Here is a 13,268-nt window from a genome sequence, read left to right as displayed (position 1 = left end):
ATGTGCAGAGCTGTCAGCTGTAACACACACAAACACACACACACACACACACACACACACACACACACACACACACACACACACTGGTACACAACAGTCACTTTTAAGCCTCGTGTCCGTGTCAAGAGAAGTGTGTCCAGGTCAAACACTGGTCTTTATCGTGATGATGCCACCACAGAGACATGGCCATCAGCCAAGCAGACTGTACCACACTAGTGTTTATATTTGAGCCAGCCGACAGCAAGACGTGCAATGATAAATCCTGGTGTATTGTTACTCTCTCTCTCCACACACACACGCACATACACTCACTGAGTTTTGCAGTAAATACAAGCAGACAGGAGAATGCAGGAATGTCTGTTTCCACGGGAGTAATGGAGATAATGATGTCACCCTGGAAGGAATTTCCTCACCTGATGACAGTTTTCTTGCTTGTAGACGGATCTGTAGTCACAAAGACAGGCTCAGCTGAGCTCTGACGCCCTTCCCGTTGCGGCATATGTCTGACAAAGGAGAACCTTCAAAAGATGAAGAACACAAAGTACCTGTACACTGAAAACAGGTGCTTTTTGTTTGAGACTATAGCTTGTCGGGGAGTGTCAGCGGTAAAAGTACTCAGATCATTTTTTATACTATAAATAGCAGAAGTACAACCTAAAAACGCTCCTGCAGAAACATCAAAGATTTGACCTGCAAAAACTAATTCTTTGTCCACATTGACAGTCCTTTACTCCCAGTTAACGAGCAACATCATCGTTCATTTGGAGTCATGTTTCTGGCCGCCTGGTAAAATCCAATATTCACTCTTCTTTAACTCATTTTTGCTCTCTACCAGCTGCTGCAGGAAATATTTGGCCCTTTAGCTGTTGAAGTGCTTCACTGTGTTCACCAGCTAGTTGCTAACTGTGTCTGTCTGCAGTGAACAGCAGGATTTTAGAGTTTTTTCTCTGAATTAGCTGCCTGCAGTGAGAGCAAACCTAAACAGTGAGGCTGTGGGCCGCTAACAAGGAGCTGAAACTGATGATAATGTGCTGCAAAGCCGATAAGAGCTGCAGAGGATAGTTAGCGGCGTCGTGGAGGTTATGTCTTCGTCCAGTTTGTTTATCTGTTAGTTTGTATGGAAAAACTACACGTCCAACTTTCATGAAACTTGGTGGAAGGGTGCAGCGTGGGCCGAGGAAGCCTTCTCTTACTCGAATCCAAATGTGAAATTCATAGTTTTGGGAATATATCCTGAGATATAAAGTGGTTTTGCTTACAGGTTTGCATGTCATAGAAGAGTGGATGAGTGTCCTCGTATCTTTTAAGATCATCATTTTGAGGGGACCCCTAAACAATGAGGTATAATATTATTCAAATCTTAATCTCTAGTGTAATGGGCTGTCATATGATAAGATGGAAAATTAAATAAAATTGTATTTGTTGTAGTGAAATACGAAGACCACAGTGCGTCCTCGCCATCCACCACCTGTCAGTTTATGTCTGGTGCTCCACTTCATTTCAGCACACCTTGACAACACCGAGGGACAGCTGGTCACTATAAGGAATGAACAGGCAGCTTTGCCTGTAACAATCCATCAAAAAGAAGTTCACCAATGAATAAACCCCTCGCGACACCTAAAAATGGTCTGCAGTGAGGGAAGTCACACCGCCACAGGCAGTGGTCGACTGGCGAGTGGGAAAAAGTCCCTTTGTCATGAGTCATCCTTCATCTTGTTTTCGACAAACAGAAGAGTACATTTATGGGGAATGACAAACCGAGTCTGCGACCTGTGTATTCGTTTCCCGCAGTGAAGTGCTCTGCCAGCTCGCTTACGGTGTAGACTGTATTTTGTCTTGGCTTTGATCCACCAAACCCTTAAAAGAAAAAGGTTATTACCAGTAAATTCTCTGCCAATACTGTGACAGATCACACTCATCTTCATTTCTGGAGTCTTTCGGGATGAAACTGGCCCTCATTCGTACCTCAATTAATAAAGATTATGTAAACAACACACGATAGGAAACAAATGGTGTGAAATTCAAGAGCTCTCTGGACATTTTACTTGGCAGCATCACCTGTGGGCCACTTTAGACACAGCACAGAAGCTTGTAATTGGTGGTGCAGAAATTTGATCTGCATCCAGGGCTCAATGTCTTTTTCTGTCATATTAGAGGAAGAGCTGAAGGGTAGCAAGTTGTTTTTACGCTCCAGTCATTTTAAACACTGAAAGGGTGAGAGCAACACTTAGAGATAGGGACTTTTTCAATTTACATCTTGTACCCAACTTCTTTACTTCTGACATGCTCTGTTAGCATCTTCCAATCACGCTGTTTGGAGCAAACTAGTCGGCTCTCACCAAACCCCACTCTGAACTCTGCTCATTTACATTCATTAGCTCAAGCTCATTTCATACTGTAGCTGCAATGCAAACGCGCACCCATTACCAGGTGCTTGTTTGTCAGAACAATAATGAGTGGAAACAGCTCATTTGCATGCTAATAGCCTCATGATATTCAATTTGATGCAACTGAGCTTTCAAATACAAACTGCTCAACAGTATTAGCTCTTGATCTCGGTGACATGTGGACACCCACTCAGTGCAGGAGTGATGACCTCTTTAAATTAAAATAAATTTACTACAAACTAATTTCTAATTGTTCATGAACCAAAACTGTATAATTATTCTATTATATTACTGACACTGCTCGATCATCAGCGGCTGCACTGCTAATGTCAATAGTTACCACTCGCTTTCCTTGCACAGAGGACAACTTGATGCTAGATGTTATCTTATCTGCCAGCAGAGGGCGCTGAAAGATCAGCAGCTCAACCCCTGTCTTGAGGAGAAATATGCACGCTGGGGTGGCAGCATAATGGGAAAATGTCTTTATTCCCTCATCTCTCATGTGGTGACAGGCAGAACTTTAGGTTGCCATGGAGAGAGCTGCTGAAAAGGGGCCATAATTAACAGAGCCATAGAACTTGGTTCAATGACTCATTACATTTCGAGAAGTTAATGAGGAAATCACATAGCTCCTCGAAGGCAAATGACTCCGTATGTGTACATATGATAAATGTCACATCACGAGGTGAATATTACTGTACGCTGCTGCAGCCGGTTCTGCAGGGTTAATGATGAGCGTGTGATCTGCCCCCGTGCAGTCTAGTCGATAGCTGGAGATGTGTGTGTGTGTGTGTATAAGACTGTGTGTGTGTGGATATCTGTGTGCATGCTCGGGTGGATGCATTAGTGTGTGTGTATTGAGGGAATGACTCACCTCCTTGTCAGGGAGACACGAAACATATGAACACTTTCTCAGGCTGTCAAACAGACACACACACATATACTCCCCAGCTCCTTGCTCCAGATGTACTCTGGCGTCTATCTCTCTCCCTCAAATCCCCTCTCGCTCTCTCTCTTTCTCTTTCCCCCCCGCTCTCCATAAGCTCAGGATGCCCTGGGGAGACTCCTGTCACAGCTAAGGGCCAACAGTGGGCCTGCTTGGGGGTTTGCGGAGTAGCTAAGAACACAGGAAAAGCCGCCCAACCACCTGTAGACCTGCCAAGAGCACTTAAGCGCAAACCGTCTCTCACAATTTGTCTCAAGGATGTCTGGAAAATCCCACCTGACTCTCTTGTTTAAACAACACCAAGGCCACCGGCCGGGGACGTTCCCCCTGGAAATGCAGAGGCAAGGTAGAGGCCAGAATGCCAAAGGTGCAAGGAGTCAAAAGAGCAGAACAGGGCTCGATGAAGAGGCAGACTTCAGGCAGGCCTGGAGTACGGCCCTCTGCCCTCATCCTGCGGGGGCCAGGCTCATCTGCGCCAAGCAACGGGGTCAACCAAGGAGAGAGGTAAGACCGCCTCTCTTGGCCTCCGCATATATAAGCATTCTTTTCATTTCAAACTGCCCCAAAATAATGAGCAATCAAGAAAATGGTTATTCTCGCATTTCAATTAGCCTAATTAAAGGGAGGGCAGCGGGCTACTCAGAAGAATGGCAAGCACTACAGTACAGTGTGTATTTGTAGGTGTGTGTGTGTGTGTGTGTGAGTGAGCGAGAGCGAGAGACTCTCCAAGGGGTTCAGCTGGAACACTGCATCAGCAGTCAGAATGAGAAATTAACCATTTGCTTTCTTCTCCACAGCCTGAAGCAGCCACACAATCTGGTCAGCGAACAGGCTGCCAGGGAAGCTTCAGAATCACGCGTCTGCATGAATCTACTGTATCGTCAATCATTTACACCTCCGATCCTGTGGCCTGAACTGTCCCGTTTTCCAGCGTATTTAATAACGATAATCGCTAAATATGTGCTTATCTCTAACTGTCCTCAGTGAGGCGAACGTGGTGTGTGTTCACGTGTGTCTTTATCGTATAGATGTGACAGAGATGCTGGCAGTGAAAGAGTTAAGCATAAGTTCAGCATCCAGTCTGACAGTGGGAGCCAGATGGTCATGTAGAGCACTTACAGTGACATGGGCCTACACAGCTCCCCCTGCTGGAACACACACACACACACACACACACCAACACACACACACACACACACACACACACACACACACGATTCATTTGCATGCAATCACACACACGAACGTCAGATTCCAGCGCCTGTGATTCCCAGGTCACCCCCCTCCCCAATTCTTTTCCCTTCGCTCACTTCCTCGCCCCTCCTCTTTTCATCTCCCTCGGTCTCAGTCTGATGGCCAGAGTTAATTGGCTGCTGTCTAATTGCTGCTCATTAGCTTGAGTAACCAAACATGTGAGGCGTAACAAACAAAACCTTCCTCCGGCTCTCGCTCGGCTCTGCGCTGTGTTTTCGCAATTCCCATTCCAAGTCATCCTCACCCGCTCCTGCGTGGCTTTCTGAGCATTATCTGCCTTTGTTTTATCTCTCACTCGATCGCTTCACTTACCCTGAACTGGAAGACATCAGTAAGACAGAGATGAGTAAGTTCAATGCCAAAGCAAATAAGCACAAAGCAGCTCTCAAACTCGACTACCATTCCTTTTTTATGCTGCTTTGTACTTGATAATGTTTGATAATGTTGAAATGTTTGCCACTGAATCTTGCACACATATAACCTGCACACAAGCTCACACCCATACACACAGGAACAGGCATATGTTTTTTTTTTTTTTTTTTTACACACGTCCTACAAATCCTCATAATGCATGCAAGCACCCACTCACATGTGCAGACACACACATCAGAAAGGCCAGCCTCCTCGCCCACACCCGTTGGCATTTGGCAGGTTCTCTATATTTGGGTAGTGCCCCTCCCATGAGCCCAGCCTTCTCAGCTCCCCTCCCTATTTAATCTATCTTAGAAAAACCTCAGGCGTTTAATTCCTCTCTCAAGGCAAAGTGCTTTGCTGGCATGGCAGCCAAATCCATACAGAAGGAGTGCATCAAGCTTTAAAGTGGACATCTCAACAGCAGAGCAGTTTAGTCGGAGTGACGTGAAATATAGAGCATGGTGTGTCACTGTAGAACAAGAAAGAAAGAACAAAAATTGGTCTGGGGCTGCTGCTGCTGTCCTCGGGGGATTCGGAGGACTGTGGTGAAAAACAGTGAGGAGAATTACACAGCACTCGTAAATGCACACACATGCACACACACACACACACACACTCGCAAACCTTGTGATATGCCAAAAAAAAATTATTTACTACTCAAGAGCAGGCCCTTAATGATTAGATTAGTCTCCTGGCGCTGTGGCTCCTGTAACTCCTAGAGACAGGATGGGATGAGACATTACTAACGGCAGAGATACAGGAAAAGAAGTGACGGAACAGTAAATATGACGAGGAAGAAAAAAAGAAAGGAAGACCGAAGGAAAGAAGTGCACATCTCAAAATAGCAGTAAAATCAACTCCACCAACCCTCCACATAGTGAGTCAGACCCTTTTCTCCCACCATACAAACTGGCGTTTGCAGCCCCCAAATATCCATAACTGAGACAAAATCATTCACTTAGACAAAAATATACATCCACCAGTCAGAGAATAAGAGGCATCCAGCGAGCTCTCATTGGTCTGAGAGGTCATTAGACTAATCAGCAATTAAATTAAGGACAGGAGCGTCTTTAAATTTAACAGTTTTCAAGCTCAGTTATGTTAGTAAGACACATTCAGACAGAATGGATGCTTGTGCACACAGAGTTTAAAGCAGCGGGAATCAATATTTTTTTAATAACGACGTATCAAATGACAATTTGAAAGCAATGACGACGTGCAAGTGGTCGCTAATAGTGACGAACATACAGAGATGATGACCTGAATCTGCAGCTTCCCTCAGCTTCACAGTGAGCTCCAGCTAGTGGTGGAAAGTGTCTAAGTACATTCACTCAAACACAGTTTAGACTTTTTACTCCACTACATTAACTTTATAGTTTAGTTACTCTGCTGATTCGGATTATAACACAAAATATAATGAAAACATAAATTAGGATGTATTTTCATGGATTAACCTACCCAGCAGAATATAAAGTGGCTCCACCTTTACCAGCTGCAACAATAAATTGATGCTCACACATTAATGCGTCACTAAATATAATCCAATAATATAATTCACATTATTCTGAAATGGACCAATCTGTATCTTTTAGTACTTTAAGTATATTCTGATGCTAATACTTTGAATTTAGGACTTTTACTTGTAACACAGTATTTCTACACTGTGGTTTTGCCACTTTTACTTAAATTAAAGTTCTGAGTGTTTCTTCCACTGCTGGTTTCAGCTCTCATAGTGACGTTTTCAGCCACGGCAGGAAGCTTTAAAAACCTGCTTTGCTCTACCTGCCCAGCACCAGACACAGTTAGAGTCTAGCTGGTGGAACATTTAGCAGCAACAGAGGCAGATATTTCTCTCAGGAGTTCATTAGACCACAAACAGAAGTAAAATAGACTGAATATTGGACTTACATTCATCAGGTGGACACAAAATGACTCCAAATGAATGATAATGTTGACTGCTGCTGCGTGACTACTGGATGCGTAAATAAGCAACTGTTGCTTGCTCAAATACTCAGAAAGCCAGAATAAAAAGGTAAAGCATGAGTTTGTGTTTAAGGCAGCAACAAAAACTTGCTGGCAAACTGGTTCACTGACAGATCTGGTGGATCCAAAGGAGAATAGTGTTCATTTTTATTTTGTTTTTGGCCACCGTTAACCAGCCTCCTTTTAGCTCTGTTTTTCTCTCCACCAACTCTTGAAGGAAATGTCTGGCTCTAACGAGTCACAGTGGGCAGGTGGTGTACGGCGTTGTCTTTTCCAACAGCTCAGTATCAGAAACCGTGCAGGAAACAGTCACTAAGTTTAAAGTCTGGAGATTCATGTGCAAGGACACTGATGTTCTATTTTTTTAATGATACTCAGCCAAACCTTCAAATTAAGGACGAACATTATGTAAAGAGCAAGAAAGCCTGCATAAGAACGAAAACAGGACTGTCACACAGCTGGGGTTCGAGTCCTGTGTGAAACCACTGGTCGGCGCTGGTTATTTAAAAAGAAAGTAGTTCTTTTAAGCTAAACTGTGTTTTTTCCTAGAGTAGTTTTGGTGCCTAAACTTCGACCGCCACCAGAAATGCTCTTCAGTGAGCTTTATTTTGAAAGTCTAACCAGTCGTTGTGCATTTAATGTTATTATTGCTAACACCGCAGTGGAAGGCATGAAAGATACTTCCAAGTGAAATGTATTAGTTTAAAAGTCATGCTCATGAAAATTTGTCTGCATGTACAGAAATCCTATAGATTAAATTTCATGTCTATTTCACACATTACAGTGTTCCCAACCAAAACAGGGAGCTGAGAGCTGCTATAAAGCTCTGTAGAGATGAAGGTAGCTGCATAGTCTGGTGATAAATTGCTGTGGGTTCATTACTATGCGCCCATTCATATACAAGCAGCCACTGATAACAAAAAGAAAATGTTTTAGTCACTTTGAGGAAAAATGTTGGGATAAATTATGAACCCATACAAAATACAAACACGATTGTAAAAGAATTCATAATTTATATAAATGCTTAAATTCCAAGATGAAAGATAAAATTGAAAGTTTCAGCTGTGTTCAGATCCTGTTTGAGGCTATGCCAACAGTTTTCGGAGCACAAGAACCCAATGCTGCCGCACCAAATGTTCTTCTTGTAAATGTCCAACTTGGACTTTGGACAAAATTCAACAATGCAAGCCCGTCTATATACCCATCATGCAGAAGACCCAGTGCTCAAACATTAACATTTCTCAGAAAGAGCACGCTGACCCAGACCCAGCCATGCCAGGAAGCAGTTGGTTGCCAGCGCTCCATGCACTTCCCTCCACAGTGCAGCCCCCTTTGACCTCAGAAGTAGCAGCTTGTGTAAGACTCCTCTTAAAACCTCAGCCGCTAGCTCCTGCCACTGAGTTTCACCAGAGGACTTTGAGGTTCCTGACCTTAACACATACTGCATACGGGGCCTGTCCAAACTGCTCCAGGCTAAGGGTGGGGGGTTGGAAAATCCCCCAAAGAGCCTGGCCGAGATAGTGGACTGACCTCGCTGAATTTGCTGGAGGGGTTCTCTGCCAGATGCTGTGACTGTGATGGCGGGTGAGAGGAGAAGCTGCTGAGTTTTCCTCCACTGAAGCCATCCGATTAAAGAAAGTACCAAAGAAAGACAGAAAAACGAATAAATTAGGTAAAAAGAGCAATCGGAATTCTCTGATGAGAAATTAAAGTGGGTGATGGCAGTGACTGATGGGTGAGGGGGAGTCATGACAAAGACAATGAAGAGAAGGAAAGAGAGAGAGAAAGAGAGAGAGACAGCCAGAGAAAGAGAAGACAGAGAGAGAGAGAGAGGTGGGCGATTGGTCCTATGAGGGAGTTGTCATGGTAACAAGTGATCATGATGAGGTTGAGAATGATCAGAGACGACTTTTGGAAGAAAAGTGCAAATACATACAGATGATACGTAATCTCATTAGACACAATATGCCAATACAGGACAGTATTACGTAAGAGCTGGCAACACATGACGGAAAGAAGTCCAAAAGTTCATTTTTACAGTTAAATTTTAAACTTCAGATTTAATAAACAGCCATTTAATTTACATCCCATTAAGCTGAAGTACAGCAAATCAACTCCCAAGAGAAATATTGTTTTATTACATAATCAAAGACGGTTTTATAATTAAGTGGGATGTTTGTGCTGCTCTTTATTATGAAACGATATGGCTGCATATCCAATGAGAAGATATCACATTAGTAAACATACTGTGTCTCATATGGAGTACCGGGTTGCATGCAGTGTCTATGGTGTGAGCAGGATGCCTTCCTGAACCCTGGTCTTCAGGCTCCCAGATGTCATGTGCTCACAGCTAAATTCATTCACATTCATTTCATTAACTATGAGCCAAGATGCATTAACTTCCTGTTTGTCACACGTCCATTAAAAATGACAAAATCCCTAAAAATTCTACTCCGTCTCCCAGACGTTGCATTCATATACTGCTAATTAGAAACAGCAAATAAGTTTTGATCGCAATATAAAGTTTTTTTATCAACACAATTTGGATATATTGTAAATAAACAGACCTGGCAAATTGCAAAATGTCGACACTCAGCGAATTTGCAAATCATTCACTGGCATCGTATTTAATTTGTCTTCTCCTCCAATAAAATGTCTGCTTGTAGCAACTAAACACTCGGTCAAGGTGAGAGAAAGATTGTGGTTTTTGTTTAAAACTGAAACTTGAAGCATGAGCCATGTTGTGTTTATGGTATTACCATTTAAACAAAATCACAATCTTGCAGTGCAGTTTGACCACATTATCGCTCACATTTCTTAAATCATGCTCGTCTGAATGTAATTAAATAAATTTGTTTCTTGACCCTTGCACTTATGTCCAACGTTGAATGCTTCAAATATGTCAGCAATAACTTTGGTGAGTACCGTGTCATCATAGCAGATGGAAACGATGGCCGGTTGCGTGGCTTTAACTCTTCGTTGGACAGCACCCGTCCTGTTGTTTTGCCACAGGACTCAGTTTGGCAGAAGTTGAGTTCTGCCTATGTTCTGCGTTGTTGCTGCTGCTGAGAAAGTAAAACTTCGTGAGCTATGGGCAACTTTGAATGTCTGTCGCCTTTGGCAAGACAAGACAGAGCAGACGCACAAACACAGTACTTTTTAAAGCAATGCCTGCGTCTGTCTCCTCTGTCTTGCCTTGCCAAGAGGGACAACCCGTCTCTTCTTCTGGTGAGGGACGCAATCCTGAATTTAGGAACTGGACTGAATTATTGGTGATGGGCTGATTTTGGTGGTAGCTGCTCGAAGCCTTGAAGAACTGATAAGGTACACCCATAAAGCGTATGAAACAATGGGTGTAGTCTCTGTGACAGGTTTCTGAAGAGCCACTGTGAAGCTCAGGGACAGTGGCCGTCGCCATCTCGGCAGTACCTGACGCCACCAAACTCCCTGCTAGTCCAAAAATGGGCAAAGAGGTGGCATCAGGGTGGAGCTGAGGCAAGCCAAATAAAGCTTGGTTAAAACATAGCGGCTAGTTTTCATGCCCATAATTATGCATAACTTTAAGCATTAAAATAATTAAAATGAGTGAGTTATATGTATTTAAATATGGGGGTCTATGGGGACTCGGTTTTAGAGCCAGCCTCAAGTGGCCATTCGAGGAACTGCAGTTTGTCACTTCTTATTGGCTACTTCTTTTATCCCTGGAGGTTGCTGCTTGAGCTCAGATAATAAAAATCTCTTAGCTTTTCAGGGCCCGAATTCATCTTGGCTGCAATAATACAATGGGTGGTAATGGATCCCTGTGCAGAATCTATTATCTCTATTATGTGTCAATCAGTATTTTTAGCCTTTAATTGCTCAGCAGAGGTGGTGGAAGAGAAGAGAACGAAGGCTATAGCTGATCAAAAGAGCAGGGAACCAATGCATGAGGGCTGAGGGAAGAGCAGAACCAGATCTACACGGCACCCCCTCAGTGCTCCTGGAGTCGAAAATGACTCAAGACTCATGAAAATATGCTATTAAATGGTCAATGTAATGCATTTTTAGGTCCAAATATTGGTGGAAACAACTAATTGTCTCACATTTGGCAAATAAACTCTAAACAAAATTTCTGACTTTGCTCTTCGTGTTATTCCTAAAAACATTAGATTAAAATTTGCACCCGGACACGTTTTCCCTTATCGAGTTGACACCCATGTTCTTCGTCATTGTTAATCTCTCTCCGTGGGCTCTTCTCCCCTCCAGCGTCTCTCGGTCTACTTTCCTCAATATGTCCGCACATGTGTGATGTTTGCCGCTTTACAGCATCCGTGTGTGAAAGCAAGTGCCAAAGTGTGTTTTGTGTGCACTTGCAGGAGTGAATAATTTGCCCCACATATAAGAGATATTGTCACGGCAGCGCCTGTTTTACAGGAAGCGAGGTCTCGGGTCTGACAGTGGCTGCTGCTTTTAGTTATCTCTTCTCTCAAGTCCATTTGTTTCCTTTTCTCCTCCTCTCCTCTCCTCTCCTCTGTATCTTGTGTCCCTGTCCTCTTCTGTTGTGTGTCTCAGCCTCTCTCTGTGCTCTGCTGTGACAGTTAACAGAGGTCACTGTTTACTCTCATTTATCAGTCAATCATCGACCGCTGCAGGGTTCCAAACACGGCTGTTTTTCCATCCCCCATCCTCCTTTCACCGTCACTGTTTCCAGAACAATGACGAGGGCAATGACATGTAATTATGGGGTGTTAATTCATTAAACTACACAGGACGTTTTTTCCAATTTAATGTAATTTCATATAAAGTCCAATCTTGCTTAATTTCTCAAGTATGTGATGACTGACAAGATATCATTATTTGTCAGTGTGACAGACTATTGGTCATGGAGCTGACAGTGTGGTCAGTGAAATAAATCCTGACACAAAAGGACTCTTGACATATTTTTTGTCCATTTGCTAAATTGTAACATGTGAGAAGTGACATGATTTTAGTGTTTTGTCAATATGGTCAAATCTTTGCTGTAGATCATGAAATGCTCAGCAGGAACATCAGCGCATGCTCCCTCAATGTGATCATTTTTAAACGTTTCTCTAAATCTTTGTCTCGATCTTTGCTCACCGTTATCATAACAACAAGCACAAGATCAAATTCGGATCCACTTAAGCTAAGGTAATTCAAGTGCACCTCCACCCTCCTCTGCCAAACCCATCTGAGGCCTGTAATTAGCATTTTTATGAATAAATAACAGTCTGAGCTGTTTTCTAAAAATTGTGCATTTGGACTATTTCTGAGTCAAATGCATGAAGAATATCCATGATTTCATAAACCAAAGTTTATAAAAAGGCCTGGATGCTCTCTGTGCCGTGTGGCCCATTAGGTGTTGTTTGGGCACAGTCTGGGAGAATGATTAATTCATCAGTGTCTTTAAATATGAAGGTGCCTGCCTCCATCTTCACAACAGAACTCAGAGTAGGAGGACTTTCTTTTTTTGACTGAAAATGATTAATGCACATGCTTCCTGTTTAGCTGCCGATGTCCGAAAAATATCTGGAGCCGCGGGAAGTTTGAGAAACGAGGGGACGCCATCCGCGAGCGGCGATCCTTTCCGAACTCAGCCATACATCACGCAGGGAACAAGAATCAAAAGCACACACTGTTCGCCATGTTAATTTATAATGGCAGCAGGCCCATATGCAATGAACATCTTGAGGGGCAGAGGGATGACTTGTCTTACATAACCACTAAAGTTGGCACTGTCTCAGCAGCAGGCAGAGTACAAACCCTAATGCAGGCGTTCACACATGTTTTCAACACATCAACCCGGAGGATAACGGCCGCAGACCTCCTTCTAATCATTCTATCTGAGAGAGATTTTTGTTGATGAATGTGATTTGATACAGATCAACACATCTGGATATCAAAGCTACGCTCCCATAACATTCTCTCAATGCTGGACAAATTCATTTATAACTGAATTACAGATTTCTTCATTTCTGCTGGGTCGAGTCCCCTCTGGGAATAAGTCAAGGACCCCGAAACGGCGCCCTGTGGAACACAATTTTAAAAACAACCACTTTGACACAAAGTCTAAACCTTTTCCTGACCGACCGTGGAGGGTCCTCATTATCCCGCCGGTGATGTTACCATAAAACAGAGAAACATTTTTATGTGCCCCCTCTCTCCATATATGAGGCCTGCAGGAATATCATAATCTAATCATGACTCCAATAAGACTGTCTCATTCTAACTAGATCATGGCTTCTGTGTACCTTAGCTGCTCTTCTTGTTGAGGTTTCCACACACAC

This window comes from Chelmon rostratus, chromosome 17 (genome assembly GCF_017976325.1).
Source record: "Chelmon rostratus isolate fCheRos1 chromosome 17, fCheRos1.pri, whole genome shotgun sequence".
NCBI classification, from domain to species: Eukaryota; Metazoa; Chordata; class Actinopteri; order Chaetodontiformes; family Chaetodontidae; genus Chelmon; species Chelmon rostratus.
Note: the sequence above shows the minus strand (reverse complement) of the source record.